Source organism: Elgaria multicarinata, chromosome 1 (assembly GCF_023053635.1).
Source record: "Elgaria multicarinata webbii isolate HBS135686 ecotype San Diego chromosome 1, rElgMul1.1.pri, whole genome shotgun sequence".
In the NCBI taxonomy this organism is placed as follows: domain Eukaryota; kingdom Metazoa; phylum Chordata; class Lepidosauria; order Squamata; family Anguidae; genus Elgaria; species Elgaria multicarinata.
In genome coordinates this window covers 7,164,219-7,182,008 of record NC_086171.1, presented here as the reverse complement: position 1 = coordinate 7,182,008, position 17,790 = coordinate 7,164,219, and the positions used below count along the sequence as shown (strand labels likewise).

The following is a 17,790-nucleotide window of genomic DNA, read 5'->3' as shown; positions in this document are numbered from 1 at the left end:
TTAGTAAAAGAAAAGTGTGGCTGTTTTTGCTATTGCCTCTGCCCATTGGTCTCCTTTGCACCTCCCCTTACAGTTCATACGTTGGTGGTAGTCGGACAACTCCCCCTCCATTCACCCTGTTGGAAAACCACCCTCCCCCCTTCCATGAATTGCATGCAATGGTGTGATAAAGCTCAGAGAAGCAGCCGCAGCGCTTCTGGCTAAACGCCTCTGTTCTCACCAAGCCCTCCTGACCCCTACTGGCTCCTTGGGATTTCTCAGAAAACAAGCATGGGATCTAGCCAATTCCACTGCAATGTGTGTGCCCAGCCTCTTCTGTTTACCTAGGCTACTGCCCCATGTGCAGGAGAAAATGCTCTTTTGCAATCCTCCCCCCCCATAAAGGTTTCTTTTTTCTTTAGCTGAAAGCTGTGAAAGCTTCCTGGCACATTGGTGTATGTGTGCATGCGTGTGTGTGTGTGTGTGTGTGTGCACAAACACGCGCCTGCCCACAGCAATGCAACAGGGCTCCTCCATTCCTTCCTACTAGTTGACTATGAGCTCTGAAGGGCTTGAGGGAGGAAATTTACAAAATCATTACAAATCAACAGATGACCCAATCTGAATACAATTTGGTTTGCTGAAATATCTACTTAAGACCTGCCACTGTGTCATGATCTGGGGTGTGGGTGGCAGGGTCCTTAGGCAGGAATGCCGGGGCTGGGACAGAAGGAGACGGAACTGGCGTGGGTGGTTGGAATACTGGTGGTGCAAGCTGGGGTGAGGCATGGGTCTCTGGTGGCAGAGTCCAACAGAGGGCCAGAAGAAGGAAGCAGATCCAGGAAACAGGCACTAGGTCAGACACAGGTTCAGAATCCAAGCAGGGGCCAGAGACAGAAGAGAAGTCCAGTCAACAAGCAGCCAAGGTCCAGGCAGGGATCAAGGCAAGAGGCAGAGTCCGAGAGGAACAGAGTCCAAACAAGGGCCAGAGGCAAAAGTCAATGGTCAAATGCAAAGCTAGGGTCAGGATGAAAGCACATGTTTAAGGATGAAAGCACATGTTGAAATTTGAGCGGTGTGCTTTTGAATGATGGGAAGAACCAGACTTTCCCCACACAAAAACATTTTGCTTCTTTTGGGGAAGGAGCGTAATCAAAACAGGATGCATCAGAGTACTTCACAATAAAAGCAGATTATTAAGTAGAAAACATCAGAGTCCTTTGCATGCACGTCGCAGTGAATACACAGTATAACGCTGGTGTGATGAAGCTCTTATTCTCTCTCTCTCTCTCTCTCTCTCTCTCTCTCTCTGTGTGTATGTGTGTGTGTGTGTGTCTGTCTGTCTGTCTCTCTCTCTCTCTCTCTCTAACTGCCCTGGGAATTTGGTAGAAATTTGGAAAAACTAGTAATATATAAATACGTAAATAATAGAATATGTTATAATATACACTCTCGTAGCAATTCTGGGATGTAACGTTTTGGTATCTCTGCACTACAGGCAGGGTACAGAGGGACTTACTCCAAGGCAGGTCTGGAGACATCTAATGTTTAAGTCACAAATTCCTATCCAATCAGCACTGGAACTTAGGCTGACATTGAATGATGATCCAGGTACGGTGGAGCCAGGCTGGAGGCTAGCCTACCCTGGTAATTTTTATACTCCTTCTGCGACAGAGGGAGGAGGAGGTGTCATTCTTTAGCTTACAGGACAACCCAGGGAATCCTCTGACCTGTAATGGCACCGTATGCTAGCTGGGTGGTGGGCAAATTCATTTTGGGGTTCCTACTCAGGAGATGCGACACCAGCTCTGGCCACAACCAGGGCCAGATTCAGGTTTGAGGGAACTTCAGCAAAGTGTGCTCTGATGGGGCCATTTCAACGTTGATGAGCCCAGCTGGGCTTCCCTCATGACAGTGGGCCATGCCAGGTGGGCTAGGAGCTTCCCACAAAGGCCTGTCATACCATCACTGTCAGCTTCCCAGTGGCACAACTCTCCACTCACGCTGGAACTTTTTTTTAAAAAAGGGAAGCCAGGGCTGAGATCAGTGTTAGAGCACACCAAGATACGGGGCCACTTGGGTGACCGTATGGAAAGGAGGACCAGGCTCCTGTATCTTTAACAGTTGCACAGAAAAGGGAGTTTCAGCAGGTGTCCTTTGTTTGCATGCAGCACCTGGTGAAATTCCCTCTTCATTACCACAGTTAAAGCTGCAGGAGCCCTGCCCTCTTTTGTATCTTTTCACTCTAGTATATCTCCTGGAGCTTCAACTTATTGTAGAAGGAGTTGAAAGTATCAGTGAGATACTGTGGTTGGACGGAAGGAGCCAGTTCCAAAGTTACAGAAAAATAAGACAGTTGATGTGAGGGGATAGGGCATGAGAGAGGACTCATGGAAGACTGAGAGACTGATTAAAGAAAGGCTTCATGAAAGGTTAAAGAAATAGAGAATAAGCCCAGGAGACAGCAGAAGGCGAAGAGGAGGAGTAATAAGAGAAAGAATGCAGCATCTGTTCCTGAGGGAATGAAGGATCTGTGCTGCGTCAGGCCTGACTGAAGTAGCAGAAAGGACTTGGGGCTCAGTAAATTGTATTTAACGTACAAGTCTGGAAAGGACAAGTCTGTCCTTGACCAACTCACTGAAATGCCAGCTGGTTGAAACAGCTAGGGTGACCCTATGGAAAGGAGGACAGGGCTCTGGTATTTTTAACAGTTGAATAGAAAAGGGAATTTCAGCAGGGGTCATTTGTATGCAAGCAGCACATGGTGCTATTCCACTGTAGGAGCTCTGCCCTCTTTTGTAGCACCACCATGAAGAGGGAATTTCACCTTTTCTATTCAACTGTTAAAGATACCAGAGCCCTGTCCTCCTTTCCATATGGTCACCCTAGAAACGGCCATCTCTAACTCACAGCTCCCTCTCAGCAGCTACATAATAAAAGCAGAGAGTTCACACACACACACACACACACACACACACACACCATCCTCACCTGGTGCAAAACCTAGGGGGTGAGGGTGGGGTGCCTGACTCCCTTCTCGGCACATTCTCAGTCCCAGGGACTCCCCACTCTCACTTAAGGACAGGCTGAGGATACATCAGGCAACGAGGCCAAAGAGGTCTTCATTCTCAGCCTCTGTTGCAAGTGTTCTCAAGTCTGCAAAGGAAGCCAGGATTACGAGAAGGCAGGGAGAACTTGTGCTGAAATCCTTTGTCCCCTGGTCAAAAATTCATGGGTTTTTTTTGGTCTTGTATTGCTCAAAACATTGTTAACCACAATAAGATACAGGATCACACACACACACACACACACACACACACACGTTCATCCTTCACACCACCTATATGTTAATTATTCTTCAAACTTTTCTGGCATCAACCCAATGTGTTTATGTGCAGGACACCGGAGATGTCATTAGCAGAAATATATTTTCCCAGCAAGGGTTAACCTTCGCTCTCTCAGTGTGCTGGGAGAAGGATCCACCTTTATTCCCATTTGCCTTTGCTCTACATAAGAAGAGCCCTGATGCTGGATCAGACCAAGGGTCCATCTAGTCCAGCACTCTGTTCACTCAGTGGCCAAGCAGCTGTTGACCAAGGACCAACAAAGCAGGACAGGGTGTAACAGCACCCTCCCACCCATGATCCCAAGCAACTGGTGCACACAGGCTTACTGCCTCAAATACTGGAGACAGCACACAACCATCAGGGCTAGCAGCCAAGGATAGCCTTTGCCTCCAAGAATTGATCCAACCCCTTTTTAAAGCCATCCAGATTGGTGGCCATCACTACATCTTGTGTTAGTGAGTTCCATAATTTAACTATGCGCTGTGTGAAGAAGCACTTTGTTTTATTTGTCCTGGATCTACCACCCATCAGCTTCATGGGATGACCCCATGTAGGGTGACTAGATGACCCGGAAAACCCCGGAGACCTCCAGAGAAACGGGGATCTCAAGGGCAACCGGGATTGGCCCCCAATTTACCAGGGAAAGGCCTGGTCCCCAGTCCCGCCCGTGGCCTCCTGTCGCACATCTGGGGCTTTTCTTTGCTGGTGCGCTGGCGCTGACAAAGAAAGGCCTCGGAGCAATGCAAGGTGACAGGCAGGGCTGGAGGCTGCGTCCCTGCCCCTCCCTGCCTCGATGGGGCCTTCTACTTGGCCGGCGCGATTGTGCAGGCTGAGTAGAAAGCTCCATCAACACTGGGGGAGGGGGCTAGAGGGTCAGAGTCAGTTGGGGCAGTGAAAGTGCTGGACCAGTGCCTGGAGGCTGCAATGGGCTGGATGAGGGCTAATGAACTGAAGCTGATAAGAAAAGCTCTGTTAGTTGGGGGTTCCCGAGTCCAGGAATTGGGGAAGTGACCTGTTCTGGATGGGATTACATTCGCTCTGAAGGAGCACATGCATAGCTTGGGAGTACTCCAAGATCCATCCTTGTCCCTGGAGGCTTACGTGGACTCCGTTGCCCAGGGTACATGGGGTTGGCTTTGGCTGAACCACAAGCTATGGCCTTTCCTGTAAAAGGATAACCTAGCCACAGTAATACATGCACTGCTAACTTCCCGATTAGACTACTGCAATACACTCTATGTGGGGCTGCCCTTGAGGACGATTCGGAAGTTGTAGCTAGTGGAAAATGCAGCATCTAGATTGCTGACTGGAACATCTCATAGAGACCATATCACACCTTAAAGGACTTGCACTAGCTGCCAATATGTTTCCGGTCAAAATTCAAGATGCTGACTTTTAAAGCCCTAAACTGCTTGGGACCTCGATACTTGAGGGAGAGCCTCTCCCTAGATCTGCCTGCCCTAGACCTGGAATCTGTTGGAGGAGCCCTTCTCTGTGCCCCACCAATGCAAGATATATGCTATGGTGGGGCATGAGAGAGGGCTTTCTCTGTTGTGGCACCCCAGCTGCGGAATGGCCTCCCTCCGGAAGCCCAACTGGTGCCAGCACGGGCTTCAGTTCGGTGCCAGGTTAAGACATGGCTTTTTGACAGGGCCTTTGATGGCGAAATCCACCAGCCTGCACACTGTCATCTTTTAATTGGATTTTACTGTTTTAATATTTTTTGTAAGTTTTAACACAGTAATGGTTTAATTTGTTTTAGAATTGTATATTTCTTCTTTTTTATATGTATGATTTTATCTGTACACCTCCCTGAGATCATTGAGTTATAGGGCAGGATATTAATATTTAAATAAATAAATAAATAAATAAATAAATAAATAAATAAAGGATCAGGCAAAGTGCAACTGCTTGTACCTGCTCAGAAATGGGATTAGATCACCCCACCCTGATTTGCCATCTGATTGGTTGATTCATATAAACCTGTGGATCCATTTATTCTTTTGCAGTGTTTCCTCCAGCGCATCAGCAATGACTCTCTGGGAGACTGTGCTTTTCACTTTCTTAGCGTGCCTCTTGGCAACCCTACTTGGCGGACTCCATCAAATAGGAGCATTTTGCAAGAGGAAACCCAAGGAACCCCCCTTGGACAAAGGCTTCCTTCCATGGCTCGGACACGTGCTAAGTTTCATTCAAAGCCCTGAAGAGTTTTTGGAAAGGGTGAGGAAGAAACATGGGGATATTTTTACAGTTTTGCTCGAAGGCAGTTACATGCATTTTTTGATTGATCCTTCTACTTATGAACCCTTAATGAAGGTATCGAAACAAATGCTGGGTTATAATAAATTTACACCAATGGTGGCACATAATGTTATTGGCGTCCACTGCACAGAATCTCAGCTACACATTTTTTAAAAAAAAATCAGCGATAAGTATCTCAGAGGGAAGTATCTACCTGTCCTGTACCAGGTGATGATGGAGAAGTTGAAGTCCATGATGCTCCTCAGCCAGGATTCAGGTGAGGGCAAAAGCTCTTGGCAGCAGGAGGGAGTCCTCCACTTTACATAAAAACTAGGGGTGTGCACGGACCCCCCAATCAGCTTCTCTTTCAGATCCGCAATTTGTGGATCAGGCCGCTTCGCTCTGCCCTGCTCCGCCTATAGTCCGCTCCGCTCCACTGCGGAGCTCCGGATCCGGATCAGAGCTCTGCTTTCTCCCCCCCCCATAGGCTTGCATTGAAATCCAAAAAAGTATACAACTTTTTTTTCTATTAAAGTTAGAAACCTCAAGTTTGGCACCATGACACCTCATGGACATATAGATATACATGCCAAGCCTCAAGCCAATCCAAGCATCCCCTGATTTTGGGGGGATTTTTGAAAATCGGACACCCCATTTTCAGACATGGACTGTACTCTGACATTTTGACAGATAATTTTTTTGGAAGTGGGCACCCTTACAGATGCCATCCAGATCCACATTCATGCCAAGTTTCAAGCAAATCCCATCATCCCCTGATTTTTGGCGGGGCTTTAACCTTTTAACTCACCCCAAATCAAGTCCCATGATAGAAGCATGTCAATTTTCACGTTAGAAACCTCAAACTTGGCACCATGATAGTTTATCCATGTATACACATGCACGCCAAGACTCAAGCCAATCCCATCATCCCCTGATTTTGGGGGAATTTATGAAAATCGGACACCTCAGTATCTCAGGGATTTAAAGCTGCAGAGAGCTCAATGGGGCCATTTCAAAGGAAATCCCAACATGCCAGGAATTGTGGAGTAGATAAACCTAAATATGAATCTCCTTCCACACTTGTAAAATTGATTTGGAACCTCAAAAAGTCTAAGTGAGCGCAGGAAGGACTTATCCCCTGAGTCAAAGCAAGACACACACAAACCATCCCTGCAAGGTGGGCAGGGGAGGAGGGAGGGAAGGCAGGCAGGCAGCAGACATTTCTGGGGGCACAAGGAAGTGTGGCAATATGTATAATTATATAATACTAATACTAATGTGTATTTAGGGAAATGGGACAAGTGTGTATGTGAAATGCTCAAACTGGCTGTTTTGCACTTCTCAAGCAGTGCACACACCACACTCACACAATAACACAGTCACACACACAGTCCAAGTAACACACACACACACACACAGACAGAGAGAGAGAGAGAGAAGAAATAGAGAATATTTTTTTTGTATTTTTTTGTATTTTTTTTTATATAGAAGAAAGAAGGAAGATGGAACAAAGTCAGGCTTTAAGAGGGGGAAGGGGGGGAACCAACCAACCAAACAAACACTCCAAAATTTTAAAAATTAAGTATGTATTAAATCAAAGTAAGGGAAAATCGAAGAGCAAACTAAGCAAAAAGTAAGAAAGAAGCAAACAAACACACACACAAGCCAAGCTAAATCCGAATCTATCTCCTCCAATAAACACAGCAGCAGCAACTCCTCTCCACACGAACGACAACCCACAAAGAGGCTGAAAGCTGAAAGCTCTCAGGGCAGCTCTGCCTTAGTCCCCCCTCCAACGCTGGGATTGGAGGATGCTTCATCAATTCTCATCAGGATTGGGAGTTGAATGTGCCTGTCATCGCTACAAACAAAAAACAAAAAAAACTGCCGGTTTACCCTCTGTCCGGGGTTTTTTACCCGATTTTTCCAAAAATTATAGCAAGCGAACAGCACAACGCAGAGAGCTGAGAGTAGGCTCAAAATGACCCCCAGCCACAACTCTCTAAGCACAAGAAGTTTCAGAAAGATATCTTAAAAAACAACACAGTTATCCCCTATTCTTTTCCACAATGCAATCCTATGGGCAAAATTTTTCAAAATGGTGATCGGAGCGCTCCGCGAAAAGAGAAGCGCTCCGCCTATGGGCGCTTCTTTTCGCCTTGCTTCTAAGGGTCCGCGGTCCGCTTCTACTCCACCTCTGGGCAAGGTGGAGCAGGCCAATTCGCTTCTGATTCTCCGATTCTAATTGGAGCGGAGCACACCCCTTCTAGAAACTGTCTTCCAAGCCTCTTTTCTGACTTTGTTTGGCAATGAGCCACACAAAGATGTTGACAGCAAAGAAAATGCTAAGGAGAATGATTTAACCCAAGGAGGAAACTTGTCAGAAAATTTTCAGAAATTTGACCATTTCTTTCCCCAAATGGTTATCGGTACCTTAGATCCTCTGAGCAAGAAGGAGACAGAGAGATTGAAGAAGTACTTCTGGGACATTCTCTCAGTAGAAAAGTTGTATCAAAGGGACGGCATCAGCAGTTGGGTAGCTGAGCGAGATCAGCAGTTATCTGAGCCTGGGGTTACTGAAAAGATGCGGACTCAATTTCAGCTGCTTCTATGGCTATCTCAAACTAACATTGTCAATGCTTCTTTCTGGATTCTTCTGTATCTCCTGAAATATCCAGAAGCAATGAAGGCAGTGAGGGAAGAAGTGGACAGAATTCTAAGAGAGACCGGTCAGGAGGACAAGACAGGCGGCCCCTTCATCAGCGTGTCCTTGGATATGATCAAAACTCCTCTTCTGGACAGTGCAATAGAGGAAACTCTGCGCTTGAAAGGGTCTGTTTTTCTCTACAGAACCATGACGCAGGAAATGGATATTAAGATGGCAGATGGCAAAGAATATACTCTCCGGAAAGGTGATGATCTAGTGCTGTCACCTTTTCTTGCACTGCAAACAGATCCAGAAATCCACCCTGACCCTCACATATTCAAATACGACAGGTTTGTGAACCCTGATGGCATAAAAAAGGAGTTCTACAAGAATGGGGAAAAGCTAAAGTATTACAGTATGCCTTTTGGTGGTGGAACTGGACTTTGCCCTGGGCGATTTTTTGCTGTTTATGAAATGAAGATGTTTGTCTTCTTGATGCTGGCCTACTTTGACATGGAACCGGTTAATGCAGAAGAGGAAATGCCTATGATAGATGTAAGAAGACATGGGTTTGGAACTACAAGACCATGTCATGATGTTCAGTTCAAATACCGACTGAGAGTCTAAGAGGAATGTCATTTAGGTTCAAATCCTCTGCATAGTGCCCAGGAGTAAGCCCTTTGGATTGCTTCCAAGAAAATATGCACAGGATTGCCCTATCAAACCTGGTTTTTATTTCTAACTAACAAGTGGGCTCACAGTTAAATTCTTTTTCTTCTTCTTAAAAATATTATTTTGCAAATACGGAGTCTTTCGGCATGTCTAGACCGAAGGAGGGGAGGGGGAGGTTCCCACAATATGATGATCGTGAGATCCTCCCCCTCAGGCCTCATGTGGCATGCAATGTCCCAGGAGGAAGAGGATGTCGTGCCTGCCATTTTTGATTTTTTGTTTCTTTATTGAAAATAAGCGCACGAATGCTCCATTGAAAAGGTTAGGTGTTTTTTTTATATAAAAAACCGCTCCCTCCTCCCCGCCTGATGGAAACGGAGCTCCTGAACAGCTCCGTGCCCCATGCCCAGTCCCCTCTTCCTCATGTTTACTCCTGAGGAGCTATGAAGAAACTAAACGGCTGCCCACACATCCCGTGGTCTCAGGACAATCCCAAGACCACGGGAAAAGTCGGGATTAAAGCCGCAAAGGGAGGGATCATCCCTCCCTGCCCTGGGATCTCCTGTGCATCATATGGACACACAGGGATGATCCCGGGGTGATCCCTGGGATTTCGCCTGATCTAGACATTCCCTTGATCATAATGCAGCCTGAGGGCAAAGAGAATGAAATCTGGCTTTCATTGTTATTTTGGCTGGCAGTTATTTACTTTGTGAAGTTCTGAGTGGAAGACATTTTGTAAAATATTAGCTCATATTCAAAGATGTCTCTTTTAAGGGTGGGGTTACGAAAAATAAAAATAAGGGTGAGGTTCAAAAAAGTGACCATGTTATTTTGTGATTATGAAAGGAGAACAGTTTCCTGTAGCTCTTGGCTAACCTGCTTATGTTGCATATGGTTCCTCTGTCAGTAAATGTATGAAGTCGAGATGAGACATACATGGCCACTACCTTAGGGAGAGGTTCAGTGGAGCAGTAGTGAGCTCCAGACAGACATACTACCTTGTCTGATCATTTCTTGAACATTGGACCAGAGTCTTTGAAAGTTCATGCCGTGATAAACCGACATTTCCCTAGATGCCAGAACACAGGTGTCCTCATTAAGAGAACAGTAGGGTGACCAACTGTCAGGATTTCCCCGGATTTGTCCTGGTTTTTGTTCTTTCCATGGTGTCAGGGGGGATTTTCTATCATTTTCAATAATGTCCTGGAATGACACACCTTCCCCTTTAAGGCTGCCATTAGCATGGCAGGAGGGAGTGACATGCTTTCTTGAGGCACATCATTCCCCCACCCCGAGCTCCAATTGAGGTCTTAAAGGGGAAAGTGGGTCATTCATGGACATTATAGAAAAGGCCCCCATTGGAGTGGATGGTCGTGGTGCAGAATGAAATCCTTTCCCCTCCTCCACTCCAATCAGGTTCTTTAAGGTGGCGGGGGAATAACGTACTTTCTGCAGGACTCAGAAAGCTGCTTCCCCCCACACACACTAGGAGTCCTCTTTTTTGGTTTCCCAAATATGGTCACCCTATTAAATGTGTGCTGTAAAATCAGACATGTGACCAAGGCTATGTTTGGGTGGGCACAACCCCTTGGTACTGGACCATGTTGTCCTCCTTTTTGGTTTCCAAAATATGGTCACCCTAGAGAACAGTGACAACTCTAATCAGTTGTACAAATCCCCCCCCCGTTTAAACGAAAATCTGTTTTCATTCCTCAGCAATGCCTGAAGTAACTGATCGTACAAGCAGTGGTAATACTAAGAATAATACTTTGCATTTATTGAATGCTTCAGAGAGAGGGGAATTAACGTAGGAGTGGATACAGTCTTTGACCTGGAGTGTAGAGCCAATGTGCAGTTATGGATCTTACTGTGGATCTTGGGAGTGGACGGGCGCAGGGGGTGGGGGTGTTATCACTCTCTCCCAGGTTTACTTACCTCACAAGGTTGTTGTGAAGAAAATATAGCATACACGCACATGACTAATGAAGAAGCATCCAGCCTACATCTTTTTGTTAGAATAAATTTCTTAGTCTTTAAGATGCCATGTGTCTCTCTTGTTTTACTATAATCCCACTGACTACGTTAAACTATTTTTCTGATTTTCTGGCTTTTCGCTTCATTTTTTAAAATTTACATTTCAGTTGTTTTATTCTCTTTCTCTCTGTGTGTGTTTTTAACTGACCTGGGAATGTGGTTGAAATTTGGAAATGCATCTAATATATAAATACGTAAATAACAAACATATTGGAAAGGAAGATCTATAGGAAAGGAAAGTCAAAATGCATTATTTAATAGGAATATCACATCCAAATCACACACACACCCAAATCACGCACTGAAAACTACACCCCTCCCCCACCACAAACTGCAAACATGCACATGCATTCATTCAAACACCCCATGCATCCCATTCGGACATCAATACACACATCGCCAGCACGCACGCACCCCACACACAATCACTCAGATCACCCACTCCAAAAACACCCACTCTTGGCTCACCTTCTTATGGGCTCCATCACACCAGCGATTTCTTGCACGCTCCCTGTGAAGGACGGCCCCAAAGGGCTGCTATCCTGTCCAGTTAGTTCTGCTCAGTCTGGCTGCAGCCTCTGGGCCAGGAGGAGGGAGTTTCAGGGAACATCTCATGGCATGGGGAATTGGCCGTGCCAAACCCTCCCTATGTCCTGGAGCAGCACCTGTGGGTTATCAGTTTAGCTGGAGTAGCCAAGGTCGTGCTAATTGGGGTGTTGATCTGTTTCAGTTGTGGAAACGGCCTGGCGAGGGAGAGGGTGCCAACGACCCGAGTGGGGCATAGGACTGGCTAAAGTGAGTCACGAGGCCTGCCGGCCTGGAAAAGGATAAAGAGGTGGGCAGACAAGGGGGGGGCAGCCATCTTCCCTGGACATACACATATGTGGATCGGGAGATCCCTGGTGAGCTGTGTAAAGGCTTGGTTTTAGAACGGTTCCTTATGTTTAAGTGTCTGGACGTTCCAGGGGGATCTGTTTGCCTTTAAGGCCTGGTTTTGGGTGGGCTGGAGTCTTATTCGGTTGCAGTTTGGAATTGACTGTTGTGAAGTTTGTTTTTAAATTCTTACACCATTCTTTGCCTGCACCTTCCTACCCCACTTTTTATCCTATAGTTTGTGCAATTTGTGTGTTTGACTGAGGCTGACGTGATAGTTTTAGTGTCTGTAAATAAACTGCTTTAGTCCTTAAAAGTTTGTGTGGTTTTATATCCTGGAGGGCTGGCTCTTCCTGACTAAGGTCAGGGCTAAGGAGAGGGCTACCTGGGAATCTAGACATTTGGTGAAGGAGCCTACCTTGCAGGGACACTGGGTGGACCCCAGCCTTCCTTCACACTCCCCCTGCCTGGGGCCGGATCTACACTAGTCTTATAACGTTGCTAGTGTCCCTTTCGAACGTGGTTCTCTGTTTTCGGTTCTCTGTATCACGGGACACACTAGCATGACTTATGTTTCGCTGCAACGGAACTTCAGGGCACATTGTTCAATCCTTTCGCTGTTCTCCCTCTTCTGTGAGAGCTGCTGGGTTTGCTCCGCCCACTGCCTGCCTCATTCCTAAATAGCAGAGCAGGGCAGGGCAATAGTCACAAGCACACACAGACCTCCTCCCAAAACATCTTAATGCAAGTTCCAGGGAATTGCCTGAATGCATAGGAGCCAGCCACTTTGCAGGGCCGGGTCTGGTCAGAGTTTGGATGGGAGACCAAATTGAAAAGTTTTAGCAGCGGCCCCATTTCAGCCCCGCTGGTCATGAGTTTTGGACTTTGGACTAGGGTAACCATATTTTGGAAACCAAAAAGGAGGACAACATGGTCGCCCCCAAGTGGGCGTGTCCAGTACCAAGGGGGCATGCCCTCCTGAACATAGCCTTGGTCACATGTCTGATTTTACAGCACACATTTAAGACAAATCTGTTCTACATAGCATCTTAATGTTAAAATCACTGAAATAAAGAACAAGTGAGAGATTCAACGTATCTGAAATTAACTTCACTCACTCCTACTTTTGTAGGTTTTGCTGTACTTTGAAGCTTTTGCTATACTCTGTGTGTTACATTCTCCCCTTCCCTCAAATATCTTTTCTGACTGTGTCTTCACTCATTGTAAGCTGCTGTTGTTGTTAACAGGGTTTGCTACTGGCCCCAGATCTGTTTCAAATTTGGTATAGCTAAAGCACTACCTAAAAGCTATCATGGTGCCAACTTTCAGCTCTTTATCTTTAAAAATGACAGCTTAAAAAATAATAACTTTAAAACGTCATTTTTTAAAAAAAAATCCTAAAAAATCAATGGATGAACAGATCTGTTTCAAATTTGGTGTGGCTAAAGTGCTACCTAAATCCTATCATGGTGCAAAGTTTCATCTCTTTATCTTTAAAAATGATGATTTTTTAAAAAATCCTAAAAAAAATCAATGGATGAACGGATCTCTTTCAAATTTGGAATGACTAAAGCCCTTCCTAAGAGCTACCATTGTGCCAAGTTTCATGTCTTTATCTTAATGACGGAGTTATAAGCATTTTTGTTAATTCCCATTAGAGCTGTTCTTTGAAAAAAAAATCCGGATTTCCCCTCCCCCACCCAGATTTGCCATCAAAACCCGGCCAAATCCAGGCAAATCTGGTCATATGGTTACCCTACTTTGGACCCTTGTTAATTTTCCTGCATGGAGCTACAGCGATCCTTTGAGTGCTCCTCAGCTCCTTTGCAAAGAGGGGGGAAATGTTAAACAAAAACAAACAAACAAAAAAATCAACCGATGACCCAATTCGATTCAAATTTGGTATTTGAATTATTGTGTCAATTTTGGTGTCTTTATCTATAAAGCTAGCGCAGATGTAAGCATTTGTTTAAAATCCTGCTCCTGCGCCCACAGCAGAGGCTCGGGCGAATCTTTTGCAAAAGGAGCACAATTAAGGCTAGATGCATGAGACTACTTCACAACCAAAGCAGATTCTAAGGTGGAAAACTTCTGAGTCCTTTGCATGCAATTGTCAGTGATTGCACAGTATAACGCTGGTGTGATTTATCTGCTGTAGCAGATAAGATAGCAAACGGGGCGAAGGAAGGAGAACAGGAAGTGGGCGGAGCAAACCCAGCAGCTCTGAGAAAGGGAGAGGAAAATTACCGGTAGAACAAGGCACATGAATCTGTCGCCACGCTGGAACTAAGAAACAGAACCTGTAAGTACAACTCATTTGCAACGTTGGAGACCCAGGGTCACTTGACGTTCTGCGTCACAGTAACCCATTCAAAACGTTAGAATAACATCATTGTAGATTCCCACCACGTCCTGCACTCATTTTGGCTCTTATCCTCCATGTTTCATTTCTTTTCTGATTACTTTACCTACCTGAGAAATAAATGCTCTCCTCCCTCCTGCAGTTGAAATCAATGGGATTTACTCTTGAGTAAGGGAACCTTTATATCAATGAGATTGCACTCACCCTGAAGGAGCAGGTTCGTAGCTTGGGGGTTCTTTTAGATCCATCATTGTCACTTGAGGCTCAGGTGACTTCAGTGGCACGGAGTGCCTTCTACAAACTCCGGTTGGTGGCCCTGCTACGCCCCTATCTAGACAGGGATAACTGGGGCTCATCTACACCAAACAGGATATTCCACTATGAAAGTGGTATATAAAAGGCAGGAGCCACACTACTGCTTTATAGCGGTATTGAAGTGCACTGACAACTGTTGGGGCCCATTGACACATACCATATACCACTTTCATATCGCTATATCCTGCCTGGTGTGGCTCCTGCCTTTTATATACCACTTTCATACCACGTTCATAGTGGAATATCCTGCTTGGTGTAGATGAGCCCCTGGCTTCAGTTGTCCATGCTCTGGTAACCTCCAAGTTAGATTACTGCAATGCGCTCTACGTAGAGCTGCCTTTGAAGACGATTCGGAAGCTGCAGCTCGTGCAAAACGCAGTGGCCAGATTAATTTCGGGAAGGTTCGACCATATAACACCTGCTCTGGTCCGCTTGCACTGGCTGCCTGTATGTTTCCGAGCCCAATTCAAGGGGCTGGTTTTGACCTATAAAGCCTTACACGGCTTGGGACCACAATACCTGATGGAACGCCTCTCCCAGCGTGAATATACCCAGTCACTACATCTAAGGTCCTCCTCCAGGTGCCTACCCCGAGAGAGGCTCGGTGTGTGGCAACGAGAGACAGGGCCTTTTCGGTGTTGGCCCCCAGACTATGGAACGATCACCCAGACGAGGCTCGCCTGGCACCAACGCTGCTATCTTTCCGGCGCCAGGTTAAGATTTTCCCCTTTGCCCAGGTGGCACATCTTAATCACCCACATGTTTAGTTTTTTAACAGTTTTCAATGCTTTATGTGTGTATGTTCTATGTTTTAGAATTTTAAATTTTGTATACTTGTTTTTATCTCAATTTTAGAATTTCTGTAAACCGCCCAGAGAGCTCTGGCTATGGGAGCGGCATATAAGTGCAATAAATAAATAAATAAATAAATAAACCGCCAGCTCTGTAGTCTGTGAACTTGAAGATGCACAGCTTCACATGATCAACGAGGGGAAGATCGATCCCTCACCCTTGTGGACTCCTGGGCAAATCGCTGGTGTGATGGAGCCCTACATTTCCGTAGTTTTATTTGCTCTCTCTCACTCTTTTAACTAACCTGGAAATATGGTTTAAATTTGGTAATTCTTCTAATGTATAAATACGTAAATAATAGAATATATTATAACATACACTCTCGTATCAATGCTGGGGTGCAACATTTTGCTATCGCTGCGCTACAGGCAGGGTACAGAGGGACTTGCTCCAAGGCAGGTGTGGAGACATCTTATGTTTAAGTCACAAATTCCTATCCAATCAGCACTGGATCTTAGGCTGTCATTGAATGAAGATCCAGGAAGGGGGGAGCCATGCTGGCGGCTATTCCGAGCCTGCCCTGGTAATTTTGATACTCCTTCTGGGACAGTGGGAGAAGGAGGTGCCATCCTATAGCTTACAGGACAACCCAGGGAATCCTCCGACCTGTAATGACACCTTATGCTATCTGGGTGGTGGGCAAATTTGTTTTGGGGTTCCTACACAGGAGATGCCACACCAGCTCTGGCCACAACCAGGGCCAGATTCAGGTTTGAGGGAGCCTTCAGCAAAGTGTTCTCTGATGGGGCCATTTCAACGTGGATGAGCCCAGCTGGGCTTCCCTCATGACAGTGGGCCATGCCAGGTGGGTAAGAGCTTCCCACAAAGGCCTATGGCGTCACTGTCAGCTGCCCAGTGGCACAACTCTCCACTCTTGCAGGAATTTCTTTTAGAAAAGGGAAGCCAGGGCTGAAATCAGTGTTACAGCAGGCCAAGATATGGGGCCACTTGGGTGACCGTATCAAAAGGAAGAACAGAGCTCCTGTATCTTTAACAGTTGCATAGAAGAGGGAGTTTCAGCAGGTGTCCTTTGTATGCATACAGCACCTGGTGAAATTCCCTCTTCCTCACCACAGTTAAAGCTGCAGGAGCCCTGCCCTCTTTTGTCTCTGTTCACGGTAGTATAGCTCCTGCAGCTTTAACATGTCATGCATGTTTTGGTACTCCTCTTGGTACGCATGTCTCCTTATACTTGCCCTTTTTCCAAGCTAAAGGATCTCAGCTGTATTAAGCTTTATTCCTAGGGCAGTTGCTCCAGGCCCCTGATCATTTTAGTTGCTCTTTTCTGCACTTTTCCAGCTCTGGAATTTTTTTTTAGGAATAGTGATCAGAATTGTACCGTATTCTAAGTTCAGTCACCATAGATTTGTATAAAGGCAATGTGATATTCCTTTCCTAATGATGCCAACCATGGAATTTACCTTCCCCCCCCTTTTCTGTTTTTTCACAACAGGCATGTTTTCATCAAGATGTCCACACAACCCCAAGATCTCTTTCTTGGTCAGTCAACAGTAGCTCAAATGCTATGAGGTTATACTTGAAGTTAGGATTTCTTGTCCCAGCATGCATCACTTCTGATCAGCTCTGAGGCTCTATAAGTGGCTGAGTCACCTTATGAAGTCAGATAGAGACTCAAGGATTAAAAATTCTTTAAAATACAAATACATGGAATTTTTTAAAAAAAATTGTGGAGGGGAGGAAGCTTAAACCCGTCACTCACAAAAAGCCATGGCCCCTAAATACACAGAGCTCTCAGACAAAATCCATACACCCCTTCAAATTTAGGTCTCAAGATTTTATTGTTTATAGCCAATGGCCATCACAATACAAACACAAAGCACACAAGTATAAAACAGAGAAACATTTGATACAATAAAACGAGAATACAATAAAATGACCAGGATTTAGAACATTCCTTCTGTTTAACATCCCCCCCTTAGGATTTGACAGTGGTTTTGTTTAGAAAGGCTGCTCTTCTTTTTCTTACAGCGAGCGCAAATAACGGTATCCTATAGATGATGAATTTGTGCACATCAGCCAACAGCCATCTAATTTTAATATCTCTGATTGGCCTCCTAAGGTGGTCTGGAAAGGGAGAATTAATTTAGCCCTGGGAGAATTATATAACGGACAGTATAGGATTTGGTGACGCTACGACCAGATTTGCCCAGTTTTTTTATTACAAATCCGGGAGTGGGAGGGTTAATCTGGATTTTTCCAAAGAGCAACTCTAATGGGAATTAACAAAAATGGTTATAACTCCATCATTTTTAAGATAAAGACATGAAACTTGGCACGATGGTAGCTCCTAGGAAATGCTTTATTCCCTCCAAATTTGAAACAGATCCGTTCATCCATTGATTTTTTTTAGGATTTTTTTTAAAAATTGATGTTTTAAAATTATTATTTTTAAAATCGTCATTTTTAAAGATAAAGAGATGAAACTTCACACCATGTTAGGACTT

The 17,790-nt window shown here is 45.3% G+C and overlaps 1 pseudogene; it reads left to right on the top strand.

The window, feature by feature from the left end:
• Nucleotides 1-5,341: 5,341 nt before the first annotated feature.
• Nucleotides 5,342-9,986, top strand: LOC134413362 (7-alpha-hydroxycholest-4-en-3-one 12-alpha-hydroxylase-like; annotated as a pseudogene).
• The last annotated feature ends 7,804 nt before the right edge of the window (nt 9,987-17,790 follow it).